The 25892-nt window shown below is 46.6% G+C and overlaps 1 protein-coding gene across 7 annotated transcripts in view; it reads left to right on the plus strand.

Moving 5' to 3' along the window:
* Positions 1 to 25892, plus strand: part of LOC140385802 (receptor-type tyrosine-protein phosphatase mu-like) — an 897711-nt gene that overhangs the window by 434295 nt on the left and 437524 nt on the right. The gene's annotated exons all lie outside the window — the stretch shown is intronic.

Here is a 25892-nt window from a genome sequence, read left to right on the forward strand (position 1 = left end):
TCAAGGACCACACTCTGTGGATAATACGAGTCCTTAACACAGTTACTCACCACATGTCCTTTGTGGCATCTGCTGTCTCCTTGAGCATGTCGTCACTGAGTTTGCGGCGCTCCCCGTCTGGAGTCATGTCCGGCTTACTTGAATCAGCTTTGGCTTGTCGATGCCCCCCGTCTGGAGTCTGGCCTGTTTCACCTGAGTCAGCTTTGGCTTGTGGATGCTCCCCGTCTGGAGTCTGGCCTGTTTCACCTGAGTCAGTTTTGGCTTCTTGATGCTCCACGTCCGGAGTCATTTCAGGTTCACTTGAATCGTCTGAGGTCTCTTGATGCTCCACGTCCGGAGTCATTTCAGGTTCACTTGAATAGTCTGAAGTTTCGTGATGCTCCCCGTTTGGGGTCAAAACAGTCAGGAATGCATTTGCTTGCGGAGAGGCTCGAGCAAATGAGGTTTGAAGTAACGTGGTGTCACCGGAGTCACCAGTAGTCTCACTGTGATTGTCGAGTGCCTCTGTACACACTAGCTGAGGGCTGTCATGTCGCACATCTGGTATGGGAAGTGGGATGCCGTCGTCACTTGTCTCACATACAGTGGGTAGAGCCTCAGTGTCTTCTTGTCGTTCACTCGAGCTGGGTAGACCGTCAGAGTCTTCTTCTGGTGGCTCAAATAATCTAGGTGGACTGTCATAGTCTGCTTGCTGTACACCTGAGCGTAGTAGACTGTGAGAGTCTTCTTCTTGTTCGCTGGAGCGTGGTAGACTGTCATAGTCTTCCTCTTGTTCACTGAAGCATGGTAGACTGTCATAGTCTGCTTGCTGTACACTTGAGCATGGGAGACTGTCATAGTCTTTCTGTTGTTCACTTGAGCGTGACAGACTTGCATTGTCTGCTGCTGATTGTTCAGAGGAGGTTGCTAGACCCTCATGGTGTTGTTCATGCAAGGACTGCACTTTGGAGTCTTGCATTGCTTCTATCGTGGAGGCTGTCCACGAGCTCGCTGTGGAGGCTTGTGTCACTCCCTCTGTGGAGTCTTGCAGCGTTCCCTGTGTGGAATCATGCATTGGTCTCGCTGTGGGGACTGTCATCACTTCTTGTTCATGCAAGGACTGCGCTCTGGATTCTTGCGTTGCTTCTATCGTGGAGTCTTTCATCACTTTCTGTGTGGAGGCTGGGACCCTTTGTGGTGCGTGGACCACTCTCTGTGTGGAGTCAGGGACCCTTCGCGGTGCATGGACCACTCTCTGTGTGGCAGCAGGCTGCTCTTTGTGGGCTTGTACCGCTCTCTGTCTCGTGGTGTCAGGCCGCAGCATAATCCTGCACTCACGAGCCGGGATGTCATAGATGCTGGGCTGAAGATTCCTGAATCCGAAGAACTCGTCGTCGGGGTTGTCAATGTGCAACACGATTCGGATTTAGTACTGGGGTAGCCTCCCAAGGTAAAAGCTTTGTCTGAGTCGTTGTCTTCCAAGACCATATCATCACGTTTTGTGTCGGAGCTGGCATTGGGCTTGCGATGTCCAAAGAAGAATTCAAGATCTGAGTTATACTCTTCAAGGACTGTATCATCTCTTTGAGCGGTGCTAACTGCTTGTTGCAGGATTCTGCGGAGGTTACTTTCAGCTACTGGTCGAATTTCAGGCATTGTGCTGTCGTTCCAGGTGAAAGAATCTGGTTTTGAGGCTTGAAATTTTTTTTTTTAGTGTTTTGGGACATTTCCCCTTTAAGTGGGCGTGGTCCAGGGCCTTTGATGTCATGACGCGTGTGATGTAGAGCGTAGGAAGCGATTGCGCAGATCGCTGTTCCTTTACTTGGGACCTTGTTCTCAATTGCACATGTGCGGCTTCTCGCACATGCGCAAACGGACCTCCCCGTTCTGTGCGCTCTTCGCGCAACTGCGCATGTGGAGCACCTTTTCCAAGATGGCTGCAATTCAAAACTGCCGTTCGTTGCTGCAAGCCTACCTCGCGGTGGGTTTTGGCGCTTCTTTTACCTTTTCTTCTTGTATGTTCCTCGCGTAGTTCTTGGCATTTGTGCAGGACTGCCTGGAAATCGCTCTTGTTTTGCCCCTTTGAGTATTTGAAGGTTTGGAAGATTTCAGCTGCTTCTGGACCCACGATGGGAAGTAGAAGCTTTATTTTCTCTGCATCTGCCACGCCATCTAGGTCAGATGCTACCAGGTAGATCTCGAATCTCTGCCTGAACGCACGCCAGTTTTCACTGAGATTGCTTTGGTACCTGAGCTGCTATGGGACCAGAATCTCGAACATCATCTTGCCTGGCTGCTGTTGCTGGTAGTCACTGTTTGCTGAGTTTTAACTATATGGATTGAAACAGTTCACTCCTGGAACCATGTTTTGTTATGCTCTTGTCGTAGGATAAGCTGCTTCCTTGATGTGCACTCTGACAAAGGAAGGTTCAGACTTGGAGATAGCTTTAACACGTTTATTAAACTATTAACAATTCTCCTACTTGGATTCGATGCTACTGTTAATCCTGCTATAGCTACTCAGACTGACGAACCAGTCTGCTACAATCCATATGGTGGGAGTGATGTTCAATCAACCCTGTGTCTGTACTCACTGAGAGTCTCCACTGGAAAGAGACTGAGCATGTGTGATGTGTCCTTTTATATGGGTTGGTTTAATGCCCTCCTGTGGTAGTGTGACCTCTGTGTGACTGCCCATTGGTCGTGTCCTATCTTACTGACTTATTGGTTGACTGTCTGTGTGTCATGTCTCTCTAGTGTCTAGTAGGTGTATGTACATGAACCCTTTGTGTACTTACAGTGATGTATATCACCACAGTGCCAGGTTGGGATTGTGCTGAGACGGTGGCGGGGAGCATGTGGCTGGAGTCAAGGGGACTCACATTGAAGAGAGCGTCGCTGTGAAGAAGGTCTTCAAAGTACCCCTTCCAGCAGATGCTGACTGCCTCTCTGTCCTTGAAGAGCACCTCTCCACTCTTGGTCAGCAGTGGAGTAGGGGCCTGTGTGCTTGGGCATCACGGTTGTCGACTATATCTCCTGCGCTTTCTCCACCCACCATCTGTTCTTTTTTTGCTGGGTCTCGGGCTTCAGCCGTCTCTAGTGATGCTGTCTTGCTCTCGGGTTGTGTTGATGTTTCAGGTTCAGAAGACCCTTGCGCTTGGGCCTTATTAGCTCAAGGACCTCGTGGTCACTCTCATCGGACCAGTCTTGGTGTTTCCTGTTCGAATGACCAAGTGTCTCTTCCCAGGTGCTGATTATGGAGGCCGTGAGGGCAGACCCGGCGCTGTGGACACTCTGTGTCTCTGTGTCTCTGGGTCACTGGGAGCCATCAGGTTGGCAGTGAGGTGCTGAATGAATAGGGCTCTCTTATCAGGGTCTTTGAGTGCCTCAGTATTGATTTTCCTGCAGCGCTGTTCCCATTGTTGTCACTGCTTTGGGGCGACATTGATGCTGATGATCAGCATTCGTGTTTAAACTGGCAGTTTCTAGCTTTCGTATCTGACCATTGATATCTGGTCATTGATATCTGACAATATTTCAATGAGCCAGCCGACTTCATGCAGCCTCCTTCAGACCATACTGTGAGAAAAGGTATAATGTTTTTCTTAAACCTTGGGAAAATGATTCCTTTCTCATTCGAAGAATTCACATTGCCTACTGAAGCTGCTGTGAAATTCGGACTTTAGGTCAGATCAACTCTGGTGGATATTGATTCAGAATGAAACCCATGTCCTTTCGCCCTGTAAGTTTATATCTGGTAGAAGTTAGCAAGACAACTTAAAGCTCTTCACTCACAATTCTCCATTCTTTCTCTGGTGTTCAATCCTCTAAAAATAAATGAAGATTAATAACAGGCCGGATGGTTGGCTCCTACTGTGCTGGTACCTATTGTCATGTGAGAGTACCTTTAAGAAATGGATGTTAAAGCAATGTACCTTTAAGAAATGCAGTGATGTCAGACTGTGGGTGGAGCTGGGCTTTAGCTCAGCCATTTTGAAGTTTTTAGTTTCAGTTTGAGGAGAAAGCTGGGAGTGTCTGTGTGTTTTGCTCAGAGCTGCTTGAAAGGAAAAAGCCAGTCCTGTGAAAGCATTTTGAGAAGTGCCTGTGTTGGCTGTGCGCTGCATGAAAATGTGCTGGGACTGCAGGCTGATATATCTTTCCCATCCAACGGAAAATATATATTAACTGTAAGCTGGTGTTACTGTTTTTGTGAAGGTGAAGTTTTTTGGAAGTGTATAGGAACAGTGTGCAGGATTGGGTAGTGTTGTATTATTTTCGGGGTTATCTTTGAAGTAAGGGGTGTTAAGAGATCCAATGTTTATTTAAAAAGTTAATTTGAGTTCATGGAATAAACATTGTTTTGTTTTAAAAACCACGTGTCCATAATTGTAATCCCACACCTGGGGAACAAGCCTTGTGCTGGAAAAGCATCAATCCATTAAAGGGGGAGGTTGGTTGAACTCCATGATACATTTTGGGGTTCTGAAAACGCCACGCCCATTACACTATCGTGGAGCAATTTTGTCCAAGCAATCTGAATAATGAACTAACAAAGATCATAAAACTAGTCTGATAATGGTAAGTATTTACATTCTTTTTTTATACTGTTTCCCCCCCTCCAGTTTCCTCCCCTCCGATCCTCTCTTAAAGCTATTGCTGACTGGCACAGTAAGGAGCCATTATCCTCTGCTTCTCGCTAGCACCTCACTCAATTGGGGACAATCTTGATGAACAGGCCTTTTGATTTAGGATGGGATGTGGTGGAGGTGGATCTTATCCTGTGCCCATCTTACCTCCCCCCACATGTGTTGATCTCGCTGACAGGAATGGCTCTTCGCAGATCAGGTCGCGAACCTGAGAGGCAGCCCCGGGGCGGGATTCTCCGTCCGGCCACGCCAGATTTCTGGTGCGGCACGCCCCTGGGGTTCTCCGTCCGGCCACGCCAGATTTCTGGTGCGGCACGCCCCCGGGATTCTCCGTCATGCCAGCCAGCCAATGGGGGTTCCCATTGTGGGCAGCCCCACGCCGTCGGGAAATCATTGGGCTGCCGGCGATATGGAGAATCCCTACAGCGGAGAATCCAGACCAAGATCTTGCATCGCCCCCCCCCCCCCCCCCCCCCCCCCCGCATGCTTTCTGCACCCCCCTCATGGCCCCACCTTGTCGAGGGCGAGATCCAGATCACACCGGGTGGAGTGAGTCAGGTGACTCACGATTGGTCCGGGCACCCACGCAAAACACGATTTGGGACTCTCTTGGGATTCACCTGGTGTGCCCGGCAATGCGATCGCCCCAAATCTTTATCGATTCTTCCTTTCTTAGCCTGGGACCACTGATTGAGTCTCTTGCAGTCTCTGATTGAGATCGACCAACACAATGCGGACAAGGAATTAAACCTGGGATCTTCCTCTTCCATATGACTGAGTTCGATAGGGCCGGGCCTGAGGCATTGCGGAGTTAAATCGCCCTTTTGATGTGACCTGAATATCATAACAAAGATGGTCATAAAAGTTGCCAGATCACAAAACACAATTTGGAACAAAATTTTATTTTCATCCTGACTTTCCAAACTTTGAAAACTCTGTGATGGATGCATGTAATATGGCATTAGTTTCAAATTAGCTGACAAAAATATAATCTTAAATGGTCTGAACTGCCAGTCACATGCTAAGAATGCATTTGTTAGGATATGATATTGGCACGCCACACCATCACATCGCAAGGCAGACTAATGACACAATTACCCAGTGTTAATTGTGGCTGTACCCAGTGGGTAGTTATGCAAAATACTTGGCAGGAAATATTCATTAGAAGCCATCATTTCCAAGTACATTCAAGTACTTGATTATGTATTAGCTTGCGTGTCTCTTTTGATCATAACAGATGCAATGCACGCCAGCTATCGATCATTGCACTGACATCAACAAGAAGGTCCGGTACATTTGAGCTTCCTTCAGCCATTGCCATTCTGATACAAAACAAACAATTAATCGCACTTTCAAAACTTCAAAAGCAACTCGCCAAATGCGTCTTAATTTCAGCTGATGTGTAATGCCTCACAAGTGATCTCTGAGCAACTAAAATGTTTTAATATTTCCCTCTCTGAAGTTGAGGTATTTTGCGACACAAGCTGATTTTTTTTTATTGCCTTGTGAGAACGGTAAAAATACTTGTGATGTTTGGAAAGCACCAAATTGATTGTTTAATTGATGCAAGCAAAACAATTAACCAAGCCATTAGTGAACATGTACTTGAGTCAACTATGCTGCAGGCAGCATTAGTTGAGGGCAGCAATGTCTGAGCATTGATGTAGTGCAATGCTAAAGGAGCACTACATTATGGTATGCTTAGTGTTTTAGAATTATCACAATATTAGTTCTCGAGAGCGGTTGTTTCTGACTATCTGAGTGCACATTACAATATCACAATGTTCCTCTAATCTCCCAGCAGTGGTCTGCCATGACGATGATGATGTTTCTTTATTGAGCTATCTCCAGGGTGCACTAAGGATATATTCTAAAATTCCTTTGGTTAACAAGCAGCTGCTTGCTGATGCTCGCTACTCCATTATATTGATGAGCTAGACTTTAATATTTTAGAGAGCTCAAAGAAGATATCAGAAGTGCACATATCAGGAAAGAATCGACAGGCTGGGTATTTTTTCTCTTGGAAAAAGCAGGCTGAGGGGTGACCTAAGAGAAGTCTTTCAAATTTTGTAGAGAGGACACAGAGAGAATGTTTCTTCATGTGGGGAAGAGTCATCGATATAAGGTAGTCACCAAGAAATTGAGTCGGGAATTCAGAAGGAACTTCTTTACCTAAAGATTGGAGAGAATATGCAACTCGATACCAGAGGGTGTGCTCAAAGGAATGATATTGATATATTTTAAAGGGAAACTAAACAAGCATGTCAGGGAGAAGGGAATGGAGGGTTACAATGGTAGATTTAGATGAGAAAGGGCAGCATGGTGGCGCAGTGGGTTAGCCCTGCTGCCTCATGGCGCCGAGGTCCCAGGTTCGATCCCGGCCCTGGGTCACTGTCCGGGTGGAGTTTGCACATTCTCCCCGTGTTTGCGTGGGTTTCACCCCCACAACCCAAAAGATGTGCAGGGTAGGTGGATTGGCTACGCTAAATTGCTCCTTAATTGGAAAAAAATTAATTGGGGACTCTAAATTTATTTAATTTTTTTTTAAAGATTTAGATAAGGAAAGTTGGGAGGAGGCTGGAGAATGAACTCTGGCAGAGATTGGCTGGGCCGAATGGTCTTTTTTCGGTGTGCCTTATATCTTATGTGCTCCTCAGGAAATTGGGATCTAAATTTGATGGTGTTGCAACAGAAGTGAAGCAGGCACAATGGTGATACTGTTAGTAGTGTAATGGCTACCATTTGCATTGTGAAAGTTTGTGTTAGGTGCCACGGCCTTTGCATTGTCAATAATTTGGGGAAAATTGATGGGGCTGAATTTTACACCCATTCCCGTCGACGAGACTTCCGTTCCCGCTGAGGTTTTGAACAGCTCGCTGCATTTGAACAGCTCTGCATTTTACGGTCCCACACCCACCATGCCCGGTCAGTAGTTTTCCGCCCATGGTTACGTATTTTACATTAGAAGAGAAATATCCGGCGCGATCTAACCAAAAATAAAACAGTCCGTTCTGGGCGGGAATCGAGGGGTCGCTCCCGGCACATGTACCACCAGGAATGACCCCGTTATCTCACAGCTCTCTGTTCTATTCTCGGGCCTCAGCGGGGAAGGCCCCACTGAGGCTGCATTTCCTACACTGAGGAGCTCCGACGAGCAGAGCTCCTCAGTGCGGGAAGGGACTGTTGGGAATCCTAGAAGAGGCCTCTCCCGGGATCAACCAGCTGCATCCGGCGGGGTACGGCCAATAGATCGCGCCCATCATTCTCAAAGGGAGAGGGAGCTCCTTTGGAATATAAACAGCAGCATCGATCCATTGATCCGAAAGGCTTGTTTCCACTTTGTAAGTAGCCTGTAATTCTCTACAATTTGATGCAACTATTGGTCGTTCAGAGGTAGCTCACAATGAGCACATCATAGGAAAGGTGTACAGAAAGTAAAGTAGGGGAACTACACACCAATTAACCTGGGGACCAGCTGGGATATTATCCTAGGTGCTGAAGGACAGCCAGGAAAACATTTGTGAAACAGTGTTTATAACTATGGAAAGATAACTGAGCACCATTCAAATTCTGCAAAATTGGAAAAAGGTGAAAGGAACAACAAAAACCTAACTTGACAAGGTTGACAAACCTATTAATGTCGATAATAAGTTATGTGATCGAAACCTTTTCAACGGAAAAGCTGGAAGCAGCAGTCATTGCGCTGTCTGTGAATGGGCATGATCACTTTGTGTTTATCTTGCTGAACTAGTCATCCAGAGACCAGGACTAATGATCCTGAGATATGAGTTCAAATCCCATTATGGGAGCTGGGAGAATTAAATTCCGTGATCAACAAAAAATAAATCTTGAGTAAAAAGCTGATATCGGTTATTCTGACCGTGAAACTGTCTGATTCACCAGTCTGCTGTCCTGGTCTGGCCTATTTGTGACTTCAGACCCCCAGTAAAGTGATTGCTCTCTGAAATGAGTCAGCTGCAACAAGCTGCTATGCAGAGAATCAGAGTAAAACCAGACACGCCACATCGACCTGTAGCACCAGACACGACAACGGCACACCTGACCCAGTCTTCGAGGTCTACAGCACAGAAAAGACCCTTCGGCCTACCGTGCTTGCACCAGTCAAAAACAACCACCTAAGTGTTCTAATCAAAACAACAAAAACGACAAAGTGCTCCTCACTAACACCTGGGAACATGTGCCGAAATTAGTTTTCCGGATGACTGGATCGTGATGCCAAACAACATCTTGAGTTGATACTGTTTTTGGACTTTGCAGGCCCTGTTAAGGCCCTCCCTTAAACTCTGAGATGAACATATGCGGGACCCCAATTTCACCAACCCCCAGTGCTATCTAAAGACTTTTTGAGGGCACCTTCAGAGGAGTAGTTAGAGGAGGAAGGGAGGCTGCATTTAGGATACCCTCACTGTGGGTGAGCTGTCTGTGGACAGAGACTCCAGTTCCCCTGAAATCTTATCTTCACATCACCTTAGGTCCACAATTTCCCGCTTCTTCCCCGCTGTTACCAGACCCATGAATGACCCTCTTATGGATGGAACTGATCTCTCCACGTATCTTCTCTACTGAGTAGTGCTACACTCCGCATGCTTCACTCAATGTCTGTGTCCATGTATTTGCATTGTGTATTTATCCTTTTATTTTCAAGTAGGAACAATCAAGGGGCAGCACGGTAGTATTGTGGGTAGCACAGTTGTTTCACAGCTCCGGGGTCCCAGGTTCGATTCCCGGCTTGGGTCACTGTCTGTGCGGAGTCTGCATGTTCTCCCCGAATCGTGGGTGCGTGGGTTTCCTCCGGGTGCTCCGGATTCCTTCCACAGTCCAAAGATGTGCAGGTTCGGTGGATTGGCCATTATAAATTTCCCTTGGTGTCCAAAAAGGTTCGGTGCGGTTGCTGGGTTACGGGGATAGGGTGCCCTTTCGAAGGGCCGGTGCAGACTCGATGTGCCGACTGGCCTCCTTCTGCACTGTAAATTCTATGATTCTATGGTCTGTCTGGACATTATGCAGAACAGTACTTTTCACTGTACTTCGGTACACGTGACAATAAACCAAATCAAATCAATCACCTTTCAATCCCTCTACCATCAGAGCGTCCTCTGAACCAAAATTCTGATATAAAAGCCACCAACAGAAAAAAACATTTCTGAACAACTTTATCCAAACAATACTTCCAATAATACATGCAAGACGGAAGTATTCGCCCCTTAGTGCCTGTTTTGTGCCTGCCTTTGTCAGGCCTGGTGCTTTACACAGTGTTACCCCAGTTGGAGTCAAAGTCCTCCATGCCACTTGACAGTGACAGCAGGCTCCGTGATAGGCTGCCTGCTGCCTACCAAGCATCGCTGTGCGCCAGCCCATCAATGTTCTCCTGTACTCTGCCCCATTGAAATCCTCAGCTGAATCCTCTGCAACAGAACTATTTTGAAACCTCAACCTCTGCAGAGCTGGCACAGGCATTATTCATCCACCTAGCCTTGTTGCAGCCATGTGCAGATCCCTCCTCCATGCTATTCTCCAACAGATGCACATGCCAGTCATAGAATGATAGAATAGAATCCCTACAGTACAGAAGGAGGCCATTTGGCCCATCAGGTCTTCATCGACCCGCTGAAAGAGCACCCTACCTAGGTCCAATCCTCTGCCCTATCCCCGTAATCCCATCTAACCTTTGGACACTAAGGCACAATTTAGCATGGCCAATCCACGCAACCTTCACATCTTTGGACTGAGGGAGGAAACATGGAAGATATGAGATCATGGATTTATTGAATTCACAGTGCAGAAGGAGGCCATTCTGCCCATCGAGTCCGCACTGACACTTGGAAAGAGCAACTCCACCCCATCCCTGCAACCCAGTAACCCCACCTAACCTTTTGGGCACTATGGGGCAATTTATCATGGCCAATTCACCTAACCTGCATATCTTTGGACTGTGGCAGGAAACCGGAGCACCCAGAGGAAACCCACGCAGACACGGGGGCGAACGTGCAGACTCCGCACAGACAGTGACCCAGCAGGGAATCGAACCTGGGACCCTGGTGCTGTGAAGCAACAGTGCTAACCACTGTGCTACTGTGCCACATGCATCTAGTTGTGAGGCAACATGGGCAAGTGTGTGAGGGTGAAGTGGAGCATCTGAATGTCAGATATGGGTTCTGATTGCTGATGGATGAGGGAGGGAGGTGTGGTGCAGAGTAGTTGGAGAGTTTGGTCTTGCGTTAGACAGGAGATATTGGTTGAAGATGTATTCACTAACCTTGGTCATTCGCCAATGAACTTTCCCAGCATTACTGCAAAATCCTTGGTGCCAGACTCCTGCAATTCAGCTCCTTGGCTATCTTCCCCCATTCCCTCCACAGGTTGTGCTTGGGATTCTCCTGGCCCCCACCGGGTCGGAGATTCGGTGCGGCGCCGCGCGAATCGCGCCACGCCGCCCGACGCCAGGATGCAATTCTCCGCACGGGCGGTGTGGATATAGAAATCAGGGAGAAGCACTGTTAAAAAATTAAAGAGATTAACATAGACAGAGAGGAGGTTCTGAGTGGTCTGGCAGGCTTAAAGGTAGACAAATCTCCAGGGCCTGATCAAATGTATCCCAGGTTGCTGAGAGAGGCAAGGCGCGCCGATTCTCTGGCCGGGATGGGCCGAGCGGCCATCATCAAAAAGCCGTGCCCCGCCGGCGCTGTTCTAACCTGCTCTGAGCCGGCGGGACCTCGGCATTGAAGGGTCCGGGGGTGGCCTTTGGGGGGGAATGGGGGTCCGACCCCGGGGGGGCCTCCGTAGTGGCCTGGCCCACGATCGGGGCCCACTGATCAGCGGGCCGGCTTCTCTGCCCCCTGGCCTCCTTTCCTCCGTGCCTGCTCCTGTAGCCCTGCGCCATTTGGCATCGGGGCCGGCCCGGGGAAGAAGGCCATTGATTATGCGCTAGTTGACACCGGCCCTACTGCACATGCACAGACCCGCGGGGCCGGGTTCAGGCCGGGATCAGCGCCGTCCTAGCCCCCTGTAGGCCGCAGAATGGGGTCTCGGAGCGGGCGCCGACGCCGGAGTAAAACACTCCTGTTTTCACTCCAGCATCGGCACTTAGCCGCCCGATGGGAGAATCCCGCCCATGGTCTCTCTCCCCTTGATCTCTTGGGACAAAGTAGTGAGCGCAACATCTGAGAATCTGGGAGTCCTTTGACTTTGATGATGCATTGTCAGTCTTCCCCCTTCCATCAAAGCCTTCCTGAGATTAACCAGTCTCCCATGTGGGACATCATCGAAAGCTTTGCTGAAGTCCAAGAAGACCAGGTGAAATGCATTTCCCCCCTCTACACACCTGGTCACCTCTTCGAAAAACTCAATCAAGTCAGTCAGACATGACCTCCCCTGAACAAAACCATGCTGACTGTTCTTGAGGAATCTCTGCCTCTCCAAATGCAGATTAATTCTGTCTCTCAGTATTGCTCCCAATAGTTTCCCCACCACTGAGGTTAGACTGACTGGCCTGTAGTTTCCTGGTTTATCCTTCCTCCCTTCTTGAATAATGGTACAACATTGACTATCCTCCAGTCCTCCGGCACCTCTCCTGTGGACGAGAGAAATTGAAAATTAATGTCAACGCTTCTGCTATTTCCTGCCTTGCCTCTCTCAGCAACCTGGGATACATTTGATCTGGCCCTGGACATTTGTCTACCTTTAAGCCTGCCAGACCACTCAGAACCTCCTCTCTGTCTATGTTAATCTCTTTAATTTTTTAACAGTGCTTCTCCCTGATTTCTATATCCACACCGTCCCTCTCACGAGTGAACACTGACACAAAGTATTTAGAACCCTACCTACATTCCCTGACTCCACACACAAGTTATCACTGTGATCCTTAATGGGTCCTATTCTTTCCCTAGTTATCCTTTTACCCTTAATGTACTTGTAAAATAACTTAAGATTTTCCTTTATTTTACCTGCCAGTCTCCTTTCATACCCCTATTTGATCTCCTAATTTCATTATTATGTTCCCTCTTGCACATTCTATACTCCTGCTTTCCCTGCATGTGTGTGAGAATTATTAAGGTTAACCTCAATAATGGCTTATTAGGAAGCATTCAGTCTCTGTTTTGTTCCTCCCTTTACAAACACAACTGTGAAATTCAGTAGAAATTCCGTATATAAGGAATTAACCTATCTATTACTATTCTATAGTCACTTTGTCGGAACCCTATCCCATTGTATCGTCACAATACCTCACTGTTGGACAAAGAACTTTATATTCTGTTAAAATAACAGCTGGGGCACTGTCTAACTTTTATTTATTCTCTGTTTGACTGTTTCGAGATACTGTTTAGCCCCATCTCAACTGCCATTCATAATGGAATTTATTGCACAAAGTGTGGTCTTTACACTGTCTTCTACGAACGCCACAACGATTAAGAACTGTGCCTGGGTTATATGGGAGTACTGAGTGTTTAAAAATGGAATTTGTGTCAAGCTGCACTAACAAATTAGAATGATTTATTTTTACCATCAAACACCTCTAACCCAGCTGGTGCTGTCTCAAATCTGATCAGCTGAAGTGACAAACCTGATAGTCTGTCTATTGTGTTTGTCACGGTGCCATGCCCGGCATGGCAAACAGACGTGACGGGCGGCAGATGGGAAGTCAAAAGGCAGCTGAGGCCTGCACACAATGAAAGTAGCGACTCTGATTAGCGCCTTTCACTTTCACCTCTGAGGCCTTGGTTCAAATCTCCCTCAAGCGGCTTTGACGCTGTTGTGCGAATTGAATCTGAGAAGGCCCAACCAAGGTCCTAACGAGCCTGAGGCCATTGCCTCAAACAGCCTGCTAATTGGCAGCCAAATTGACAATCTCACTCAGACAGATCAAATAGGTTGCTGCAAAGACACGTCTTTGTGGCATATGTCCACACTGCACTCTGGCTTCGCTATATTTGACCCAGGGGTGCTTGAATCTGACACAGGTTGAAAACGTGATCTGATTCCTTGGCTGGAATCTCTTGGCACATCCTCCTCTGCTGCTGTCAACCAGGAAAACAATTTGCTTTGCTTTCTCTTTCCGTATTTCAAAATGTTGCAGCTGATTATTTAAGGCAGGCAAGAATGAGGAGAGGTTAGTCGCCCTGTCGTTGCTTCCCATTGCTCCAGGCAATTGGACAGTCACTGGTATTGGATGGTGCACATTATAATTAAGCTTGTGCTATGTCAGGGTGAACAAATGAGCTTGTTTATTCAATCTAACACACCACAATTCCTCAAGTATTCTAGAGAGTCATGCCTTGATTCTAAATATAACAGAACAGAAAAGGCAGATTAACATGAAGGAAAGAAAATATTATTCAAAGTAATTGAGATTCCAGACTAAGCTTGGAAAATGCAAGCAATAAGAACATTAGTTTTTGGGACAAGATGCTCAGCATTGCTTTGAAATTATTCACCTTCCTCCATATCTCTCATTCCATTCTCTCTTCAGAAATACATCTCATCTGTCTCCTGATCCCATCCATATTCCCTGTTTCTGTCACTTGTTCGACAACGTTGCATATCCTATGGGTGAAAATGATTATTTTAACTTCCCTTTTTATTTCTCATCTGTGAACCGTATTCTTTGGTATTTGAACACTGCACCAACAATGAAAAACGTGCCTGGATCGAACTTGTTCATCCTTTGTGTAATCTTGAAAACTTCAATAAGGCCACCACCAAATTTCATTTGTGCCGAAGAAACGAGGAGAATGGGGATGAGAAAAATATCAGCCATGATTGAATGGCGGAGCAGACTCGATGGGCCGAGTGGCCTAATTCTGCTTCTGTGTCTTATGGTCATTGCAGATGGCCAACACCATCTTCATTGCCTGCCTCTGACTCCTCTCAAAGGCAATGATAGCGCTTCGAGTTGTTCGATGGCCACAACGGCAATATGTATTTCTGATAAGGAGGTGAGATCAAATGAAAAATTTAGCATTGCTGGGGCAAAGCCATGTGTGTTTGGAGCCACTGTTTGGAATTTGTTCATGGGTTTGGGCGCCCCTGAGAAGGTCAACATTTGTTGCCCATCCCCACTTGCCCTTTAGAAGGTGATGGTGAGACACTGTGGTAAGCCACGTATGGCTGTTGTCTATATTATTGTATTTACTCACTGTTACTGTTGTTGTGTTGATGTTGTTGTTGGCTCCGCCCCTCTGAGAAGGTATATAACCCATCGATCTGGGACAGCCTCTCAGTGTGGGAAAAGCTACTGATGGGCACATTCTAGCTGATTAAAACCACAGTTCTTGTTAACAACCATTTCAACGGGATTGATTCCTGAACTGCTGCAGTCCGTGTGGTGAGGTTATAGTGCTGTTAAGAAAGGATTTCCAGGATATTGACCATGTGGCAGTGGAGTAATGGTGGTATATTTACATGACTGGGTGGTGTGTGACTTGGAGGGAAGATGAAAAGTTGTGGCTTTCCCATGCAATGGGTGCCTTTGTTCTGCTGGTTGCTACAGTGGTTTGGAGGTTGCTCTCAAAGGAGGCTTGCTGCAGTGCATTGGTGACTTTACTGTTAGTAATCACACAATGCTTTTGCCTCAACTATTTTCTGTGGTAATGAATTCCACAGGTTCACCACTCTCTGGGCAGCACGGTAGCCTTGTGGATAGCACAATTGCTTCACAGCGCCAGGGTCCCAGGTTCGATTCTGGCTTGGGTCACTGTCTGTGTGGAGTCTGCACATCCTCCCCGTGTGTGCGTGGGTTTCCTCCGGGTGCTCCGGTTTCCTCCCACAGTCCAAAGATGTGCAGGTTAGGTGGATTGGCCATGATAAATTGCCCTTAGTGTCCAAAATTGCCCTTAGTGGTGGGTGGGGTTACTGGGTTATGGGGATAGGGTGGCGGTGTTGACCTTGGGTAGGGTGCTCTTTCCAAGAGCCGGTGCAGACTGGATGGGCTGAATGGCCTCCTTCTGCACTGTAAATTCTATGTTCTATTTCTCCTCACCTCACTCCTAAAAGGTTTACCCCTTATTATCAAACTATGACCCCTAGTTCTGGACTCCCCCACGATCAGGAACATTCTTTCCGAATCTACCCTGAATCTAATCTTGTTAGAAATTTATAAGTTTCTATGAGATCCCCCCTCACTCTTCTAAACTCCAATAAATATAATCCTAACCAACTTAGTCTGTCCTCATATGACAGTCCCTCTATCCCATGAATCAGCCTGGTAAATGGGGGTGAAGGAGCAGGGATGGGGGTGAAGGAGCAGGGATGGGGGTGAAGGAGGGGTAATGCGGGGTGAATAGGTGGGTGAAGGAGAGGAAATGGGGGTGAAGAAGCAGGGATGGGGATGGAGGAGGAGGGATGGCGGTGAAGGAGGGGGAATGCGGGGGTGAAGAAGAGGAAAGGGGGGTCAGGAAGCAGGGATGGGGATGAAGGAGGAGGGATGGGGGTGAAGGAGGGGGAATGGAGGGAGAAGGAAGGGGAGTTGGCGACAAAGGAGGGATAAATGGAATGTGAAGGAGGGAATGGATGGGAGGGTGAAGGAGGAGGGATGGGGTGAAGGAAGGGGTACAAAGGCAAAGGAGGGTAGAGGGGATTAAACAGCTGGAATCCTGGTTCCTGCTTCCTGCGGCTGAGATTTACAGGTGCTCACCTTGCATACCAGCCCCGCCCACGTGGCAGCCTCTCATGCTCCCGGTTTCTCAGATTCAAATTCCCGAAGGTCAGAATTACAACTCCCATCAAGCACCGTGGGCTGGGTCTTCCCTTACTCTGGAGTGCCGTTCCTCACTGCACAGCTCTGTTCAGCCACATGCAGCACGGGTAATGTACTTCCAAACGGGTGGGTGAATGCCTCCACAGTGTCTGCGCAGAACCGAGAGCTGCAGCGGATCAGACAAGTGTCGCCCTCTCATCTGTGCCTGCCTGAGAATTGTGGATGATTTTTCAGCTGTGGGCAATGCATGTCTGTACCTGAGTGGCCATGAGAGACATCAATCAGAGGGCCTGAATTTAGGGGCCCCCCTGCCTTTGGGAGCCGGTGCTAGGGCACAGTGTGTTTCATTGTAAATCTGCCCCTGCTACAGTGCACCTGGTAGATGGTACCCACAGCTGCCATTGTGTGTCAGTGGTGAATATAGAAGAGAATGAAAGGAGTATTAATGAATGTTTGCCCTCCACTAACAAAGGTCAACTGCTCAAATGTAACTCAAAGCTGAACAATGCGATATACAGCAAGAATTCAACCTGGGTTGTTGAAAACTGCCAGTGTAAGACTGTTAATTGGTTCAATCAACCTATTTGCAGTGAGCACAACAATTGTACCCATCAATTAAAATTGATTTTGGACAAATGGTGATAAAAATCTAAATTGCTCTGATTCTCAAATTATATTTCTTCAGCAACATGATCGTTTCGAGAACTGTTATCGCAGGAGAGATTCATATTTTAATCAGCCTCCTATGTAATTCAGGTGGCAAATCTTACACAACTGTCATTAATTGTGCAAACAGCAAAATGGAAAAAAAAAAGCCTTTTCTTCATATTCAGTTTTGGAATCATTTTTTAACTGATTTATCTTGAGAGGAAGATTTGGAAATGAGTCCAAGTATTGAACGTAGCTTAGAGAAACAGTCAACAAAGTATTGCTTGTGTCCGTGTTTGCACGTGACAAGGAAATGCACAAAACCTCTGCTCAGCGATAGTAATCCAGAGCAGCTCTCCTTGTCCGAGGAGTACAATACAAGTATTCTTCTCATGTAGAGTAGATTCCCTCGCAAGGTCTAGATTTATTACTCCCTGGGCAAATGGTCATATTTGGCACTAAACCCCACCAAGTCTACTCTGCTGAAAGAACAACTCAGTTCAGCTAAATACAATACCTCTTTTCATGGTTAATGCCTTGCTGAACAATTTGGTGAACAGCCCCAACGTAATTATCTTCGACCCAGCAAATGAGCATCCTCGGAAACACTTCTGTGATTGGTCCATGTCCATGTGCCTTTGACTGGAGTTACAAGATTTTTTTTGTTCCCCCTACAGATATATTTTGTCAACTGGGTCAATGAAAATGTAGAATACATATGTACAAACCTTGATCCATGCTTGAGTAGAACTGAGCTTTGATCAAGACCATTGTGTTGATGGATTCCCCTCACAAGTATGTTCTTAATGCATGGCATGTTGCAAATGATTATTGTCTGTCACTGTCACTGCAAATAAATGATTTTCTTGCCCTACAGCTAACTATCTCAAAACGAGACAAGGTTAAGATGCTTAAATTCATTTCTGCGTGCATTCCCCTTGGTTCTGCCACTGAAATAAAATATCTCTGTTTTCTGGCATCTCGTTTCAGTTTGATTCTTCCTTCTTGTGTGAGCAGGGTTTCAAAACGATGTGACTTTATACCCAACAACCATGTTTAACATCAATGTCCTTCATGTCTACAGCCTCACTAAACAAAACAATAAATCTCAAGTATGAAATTATGAAATGCTGCAATTCTTTGTCGGTATCGAACCTTGATCGTTCTAACTCAAGATCAGGGAAGGGTAGAAGACACTGTTTACTCAGAATGTCAGCTTTTGGTAGAAATATAATTGAAATAAAATATAACTAAGTGATAGTTACTGGGGTCGAAGTTCACACTAAATCCAATAACTCCCCGTCCACCATAACCAACCAAAATGTCGTTAGCTAGAACCCAGTTATTTGTCATCAGTAGTTACTTGATGATGGCAACAAATCTTTTCTTCAATACTTGGTGTGAAACGCATTTTTTAACCGTGTAGGTTTTTTTTTAGCTAACTTATATGTTGCTGAAATTGGGTAAAAGCAGACAGACTGAGTTACATTTGGTCATGTGACCTGGTCTTTCTTTAAGAGAGCTGGATGCTATCTTGGTTAGTGTAGCAGCGAGTCCCTTTCAGGGGTTAGGGATTTCAGAGGGTCATGTGACCCTTTGGCCAATCAGGCCGAAGAGCGCCAATCCTGGGGCTGAGCACGGGCTCTCCCAGACAGTCTAGAAACCCAAGTCAAATTTATCAGGGGCATCAATATCATTCCCTGTACATAGTTATTCTGGTCGTAAATAGTTCTATCGTTATTCTGCTTGGTAGTCGCCATTCCTTCCACGATGCTACATTTGACGACGAGGATCAATGGAGGGCTTTTCATTAGCTACAGAGAATAGCAGAGCTGACCTCGTGTTGGAAGCACGTGTATTTAGCAGTTAGTAAGTTATCATAATGCTTCTACTCAGAAAGCTTGAGCCATTTGACCCTAATTCAGAGGATTGGGTTCAATATGTTGAACACCTGGGTGTGATATTTCTTCAAAGCAAATGAGATAGAAATTTAATTCAACAGAAAGAGCCCATGAGGAGGTCACAGGAGCTTTCCTGGCGAGGTTGAGGCAAACGACTGAACATTGTGAGTTTGGGGCTATCCTTAATGAGATATTGAGAGACCGGCTACTGTGTGGAGTGAACAATACTGCCATACAGAAGAAACTGTTGGTAGAAACAGAAGTAACCCGACATGGGCGTTAGAAATCCCCCCCCTTGCTATGGAAAGTGCAGAAAAAGGCATGATGGAACTTAAAAGTGTGCATGTTGGCCAGGTCCACCACGTATGGTGAGAAACTGCTAATGGCAGTAGCAGCAAGGATGTAGGAGATTCAGTCTACAAACCAAGAACGGTTAAGAATGCTATCATGTGGGGGAGCCCACCCCCAGGGGAAGTGTAGGTTTTAGGTTGTACACCTGCAATAGAAGGGGAAATATAAGAAGCAAATGCAAGGCAAAACAGCACCTGCCTGGTGGTAAAAAAAAATCCCAACTCCAGTGCACAGCGTAGAGAGCAGTTCAGAAGAAGGATGAGATGTATGCAGGTTAAATAATATTGAGGCAGGCAAAATGTGACATGATTGTATTGAGGGTGGTCGACACAGGAGCCTCCACCTCAGTAGGGGGAGAATTATTGATACCTACAGGGAGGGGTCCAGACCTTAAGATTAAAAAACATGACAACCAGGCTGGCAACTATACAGGGGAGGTAATACAGATTTTGGGAACTACAGCACCTGTCAGTAACAGGCAGCAGTCTGCTCAACTGCCATTAATTATAAATGAGGATCAAGGACCAGGCTTCATGGGACAACATTGATATAAAATTGAATTTGTGATAAATTTTCAAAATTAATGAAGCGGACCTTTATGACATCCTCCAGAGATATCAGGAGGTTTTTCAAGAAGAACCAGGCAAAATATGAGGCTTGAAAGCCAAAATTGACGTTTTCTAGAGGCCACTCCAAAATTGTTAAGAGCAAGACCCATGTCCTATTCCCTGCATGAGAAGGTGGAAAGCGAAGATTAGAAGATTTGGGCGTCATCAAGCCCGTCCAGATCACGGAGTGGACAGCTCCCGTTGTGCCAATACGTAAGCAGATAAAACTAAACAAAGATGTCAGGAGCTATAAATTAACAGTCAGTCCAAGTGGCAAAATTGGACAGGCATCCAATACCTAAAATAGAGGACCTGTACGCCAAGCTAGCTGGAGGTCCAACTTCCTCCAAGTTACACATGAATCATGCTGGATGAGGCATCCAGAGAGTTTGTCACTATCAACGCACATAAGGGCGTATATCAGTACACCAGGCTGCCACTTGGACTATCATCAGCTTGTGCCATCTTTCCACGCACAACAGAGAGCCAATTACAAGATTTACCTAATGGAGTTGGATGATGTGCTAATCACGGGAGCCAGAGAAGAGGAGAACCTAACTAACCTAGGAGAGGGTTCCAGGAAGCTGCAGTGAGATTCAAGAGAGAGAACTGCATCTTTAAGGCAAACAAAGTGACTTATTTCGAGTTTCGATCAGATGCACAAGGGCTTCACCCGATGGAAGATGAAGTGAGAAACGCCAGGCCCAAAGAATGTGCCGGAGTGCAAATCTTTTCTCGGAATGGTGCATTACTATGGAAGGTTCATTCCACCAGAGATGGTGCTGGAAGGCACAGTAAAACAAAGCCTTCAGACAAGTGAAGCAAACACTGCAGTCGTCCTGCCTTGTAGTTCATTTCCACCCTTCCAAAGAAATCATCCTCACTTGTAGATTCCTTGTTAATTTCCTTATAGAATTGGAACTGTCTTGTCACATGAAATGGGGGACGGATTAGAAAGGCCCATCGGCTCTCCTTCAAGGATTCTAACTGATGCAGAAAAGGCATACTCACAGATTCAGAAAGAGGGGTTGGTCATCACCTTCGGGATGAAGAAATCCCACCTGTAAGTTTTCGGACGGTATTTCACCATAATTACTGATCGTAAATCCCTGATAGGTTTATTTAGAGTAGATAAAGTCATCCCTCCCATAGCGTCTGCGAGGATACAGAGTTGGACTATTGAGAGCAGCTTATGAATATACTTTCCATCACAGACTGGACGTACAAATATCAGATGCAGATGCCTTGAGCTGTCTCTCACCACTGGAAAGTATACCATCCCCACCGGTGCCACAAGAAATTGGCCGTGCCTTGAATCTCCTCGACACACTACCCGTACAGTTACAGAAGATCGAATGCTGGACACAGGAGGATCCAATCTTGTCCAGAATTAATCATATGTTTTTTTCATGGCTGGTGTTACCAGGGAGTGTCTGAACAACTGAAACCTTTTCAAATAAGGAAGGACGAACTGAACTGCAAAACGGCGTCCATCTGTGGGGGGAGAGCATTGTCGTTGCCCTGCCCGCCAGGAAGTTACCATTGGAGGAACTACGCAACGCCCACCCAGGGATGTCCAAAATGTTGGCTCGCAACTATTGGTGATGGCCTGGGTTAGACACAGACATATAAAGTATGGTTATAAACTGCGACCAGTGCCAAATAAAATAAATGTTACCGCCAATAGCCCCGATGCACTCTGGGTAGTGGCTAGGTAGGCCTTGGTGCAACTCCATGTTGATTTTGTAGGCCCATTTATGGACACCATGGGCGGAATTCTCCGCAATCGGCGTGATGTCCGCCGACCGGTGCCAAAAACGCGCGAATCAGTCTGACATCACGCCGCCATAAAGGTGCGGAATCCTCCGCATCTTGAGGGGCTAGGCCCGCGCCGGACTGATTTCTGCCCCGCCAGCTGGCGGGAAAGGCCTTTGGTGCCCCGCCAGCTGGCCCGAAACTGACTTTGCCGGGCGGCACATGCACGGGAGCGTCAGCGGCCGCTCACGGCATCCCCGCGCATGCGCAGTGGAGGGGGCGTCTTCCGCCTCTGCCATGGTGGAGATCGTGGCGAAGGCGGAAGGAAAAGAGTGCCCCCACGGCACAGGCCCACCCGCGGATCGGTGGGCCCCGATCGCGGGCCAGGCCACCGTGGGGGCACCCCCCGGGGCCAGAACGCCCCGCGCCCCCCCCCCCCCCCCAGGACCCCGGAGCCCGCCCGCGCCGCCTTGTCCCGCCGGTAAAAGTGGTGGTTTAATCCACGCCGGCGGGACAGGCATTCCAGCAGCAGGACTTTGGCCCATCCGGGCTGGAGAATCGCCCGGGGGGGGGCCCGCCAACCGGCGCGGCACGATTCAGCCCCCGCCGAATATCCGGTGCCGGAGAACTCGGCAACCGGCGGGGGCGGGATTCACGCCAGCCCCCGGCGATTCTCCGACCCGGCGGGTGGGTCGGAGAATCTCGCCCCAGATTCCTACTTGCAGTGGATGCACACTCAAAATGGCTAGACATCCATGGCTTCTTTGGCAACAGAGGAAAAGTTAAGGCAAACCTTTGCCACCCATGGTTTGCTGGCAGTGTTGGTTGTGGTTGGTGGGACAGTATCTATCAGCAAGTAGTTCCGGCAAAGCACGTCGTCAAATGGCATTAAGCATATGTGTTCTGCACCATACCTCCCCCTCCTCGAATGGATTGGTGGAGAGGCTTGTTCAACCTTTTAAATCAGCCATGAGAAAGCAACCACATCGTCCCTGCAGACCAGATTAGCGCATTTTCTTTATTACCTTTAGAACAACGCTCCACGCGCCCACTGGAGTAACTCTTGCTGAGTTGCCGATGGCTGGGTGTATTCGGATCAGGTTTGACCTGGTATTTCCAAATTTGGCAGGGCGGGTGGTGGAAAGGCAATGTCTGCAAAAGGAACATCATGATTCGACAAAGCCTGAGAGAACATTCAAAGTGGATGACATAGTAGAGACTAAAACATTTGGGATGGCTCAAAGTTGTGGCCAGGAGGGACTCGGTATCGTATGAAGTCAAAGTTCAAGGTAAGAAGCATCTAGATCGCTTGAGAAGAAGGGAGTCACCGAGAGAAGCGGCGGGACAGTCCGCTCGAGTATGCCAATCAGTAATGTTGTTGAGGTTGAAAGCAATATGGAAACAAATCAGCCCGAGGAAGGGTCCAGTGATGTCCTTGTGGGAAATGGAGAGGTGATCTGCACTGATGCACCTTTACAAGATGGAAGTGAAACCTAATCTGCCCCTGTTGTTGAGGCATCTTCTGTTGAACAGCGTCGTTCCAAAAGGGAGGGAAATCCCCTGACAGACTGACTTTATAATGGACAGTGCTAATGAATTCCTTTATGGTGTTGTAATGGAAAAAATTTAACTTTTGTGGTATGAGTTAATAAGGGACTTAAAAGGGGGAGTAATGTAGTCGCAAGCCCCTTTGGGAGGGTTATGCGACCCATTCGCCCAATCCGGCCAAAGAGCGAGAATCCTGGGGCTGAGCAGGCAGCCTAGAAACTGGAGTCAAAGTCATCAATCGCATCATTGTATTTCTCTGTACATAGTGTGATGAATATAAGAAATTGTCATACTTTATAGTTTCCATTTTTGCAGTAATAGTGTTAAACCTTAGTTAAACTGCATACAGACAGTACGTCTGCTAGAGCTGTGATTAAAAGTGAGGTAACCAGTGATTTTTGCAGAGGAAGTGTTGTGCTAAGAGATATTAAAAACCATTTTACCTGTTGGCAGGTAAAGAGATAATTTAATGTTGTAACAGTTTGAGTCTGGCTTAAGAATCAAGGCACATCTTGTGACACGGGACAAAAGAAGGCCGTGTGCTTTGAGTGCAGCTGGCCTAGCTAATGGGAGGGGTAAGGTATGTCTGGACAAAGGAGATTCTTCCAGGGCCCTAAACTGGTTAGCAGCTTTTTAGCTGGCCCTAAAAAAGGATTCTCGCGCCAAGGTCTCTGCAAGTAAAACCCAGTTGTTAACTGTATACATAAGTGGTATTTGAAATATGTGGGTATGCTTCATTGGAATGTTGAGGCAGGATTCAGGAAGCCAGTTAAGATGTTGCAAATGTTGATTGTAAAGCTATTGCTAATGTACTTAATTATGTGTTCAAATTAAAATTTGTGTTAATATAAAAGCTGTCTGCTGCTCAGTGTTATCACGCCTGTGGTGTGTAAAGGGCCAGGGTTTAGAAAACTCCAAAGTATACCATGGAGTTCACCTGACCTACAACTGTTTATTGATTTTGGGTATGATGAGCACAAGGGCCTGCCTTTCAGGTGTTATTCTACAGAGGCCTCAAGCACTTTTAATCAAAAACAAGCTTTATTCTTCGAATTTAGTTAACATTTTTATGAACACCCACAGTAAGCATTTTTATCAACTACCAACATAAATACCCCACACGGCTACAGCACTCTATGTATAACCCTTAATAAATTCCCCCTTTAGCTGTTCCAATTTAATAACAAGATCCCATAAACCAGAAACACCTTTTCAAAGGTGTGGCCCAGCACACAGCACTCAAGACCTGGTTTAGATGCTCCTGTTTCCTTTCCAAAATAGCAGGTTTGAATTTCTTCCAGAGAACAGTTATTTCTTTTCAACTTATCAAGCAATCTGGAAACAGCTTTTAAAATGCAGATAGAGGGAAAAAAAACTTCTTTCAACCTGTGCAGAACAAAATCGGTTCAAAATCAAAGTGAAAGTTAAACAACTCCCAGAGCCACAGCCCAGCTCCACCCACACAATGACATCACTGAAGCCATGTGATAAGACAGAAACATTTCTTAAAGGAACACTCCCATGACAGGTGGAGTAGGCTTTCCTCACAGTTTTACCAAATGGGTTCTAGTCCGGGATCTTAACCGAAATTGTGGTTCTGGACCGGACCCATAACAATAGTTATTCAGTTAACAAATAGTTCTAAAGTTACTCTGCTCAGTGGTCGCCACTCCTTCCAGGATGTTGCAGTTAGTCAATGGACTACGTGACTGCTGGACTGACTATCTTGCCACACAGAGCAGCATTGCATTTCATCGCTTGTGTGAATCTGAGTGATAGCAGGAAGGTGGGGTGTAAGTCACTGTTCAAAACCTGCCCTGTCCAGAGACGTAGATTCAAAGTAACAGCTGCAAAATACTGGATTTAAGCTTGTTTGCAGAATTATCTTTTTATTGCACTTATGATTTCCTCCTGATGGTTTGTAATTTCACCCTCCTTCTGAAATTCAGTTCTAAGGTCGCCAGTTGCTAGCCCCATCATTACCTCATCCAAGTGCCCATCATTTACACATGAGGTTTGACGGTGAGTGTCAACTGTGTTAACATCACAACGATATCAACTCTGTTACATTTCCAACTTCCACATGTTTGTTTTCAACAGGGGTGCCTTTATCTTGATCAGTTCTCAGAGCTGTTAGCTCCATTCTAACCAAGGATATTAAAGCAGAGTGTCCGGCCCATATTGTTGTCATGATTGAGATCAGTTAATTTAATACAAACAAGGGATTGAGTCTTTAATCTTTCTGTGGCTCAGCCACGTATCCAGTAAGAATAAGTCAATAGTATACTTGAGTTAACTACTGGCAGGCATTCAGCAGTGATGTAAAGTGAATAAGCTCATAATTTGCATTACCTCTGTACTCCGACCTCCTACCCTACATACAGCTTGGCCAAGAGTAACTGATGAGGGATAGTGACTAATTATCAAAGCGCATTAGTCTATGAATGTTTAAAAGTTGGCAGATGAGAATGCTTTGATTCACACTTTCACTTCCAAAGAAGAGTCATATTGACTCTGTTGTGTTGGGTGGAACACATCCAGGTCACCAACACTTGAAATAGTGCAACACTATTTTAATGAATCATTAACTGTTTAACATATTCTGACTGTGGGTTAACACGATACTAGCTTTAACTAAAGACCTTTGCCTTGTCCTAACCAGTCGATGCACTCAGCACATGGTGAATGTCTGTGCTTCAGGCTGTGAGCTCTGTCCTCCTAGCTAGCTGCAGCTCGAATGAGC

Source organism: Scyliorhinus torazame, chromosome 11, assembly GCF_047496885.1.
Source record: "Scyliorhinus torazame isolate Kashiwa2021f chromosome 11, sScyTor2.1, whole genome shotgun sequence".
In the NCBI taxonomy this organism is placed as follows: Eukaryota; Metazoa; Chordata; class Chondrichthyes; order Carcharhiniformes; family Scyliorhinidae; genus Scyliorhinus; species Scyliorhinus torazame.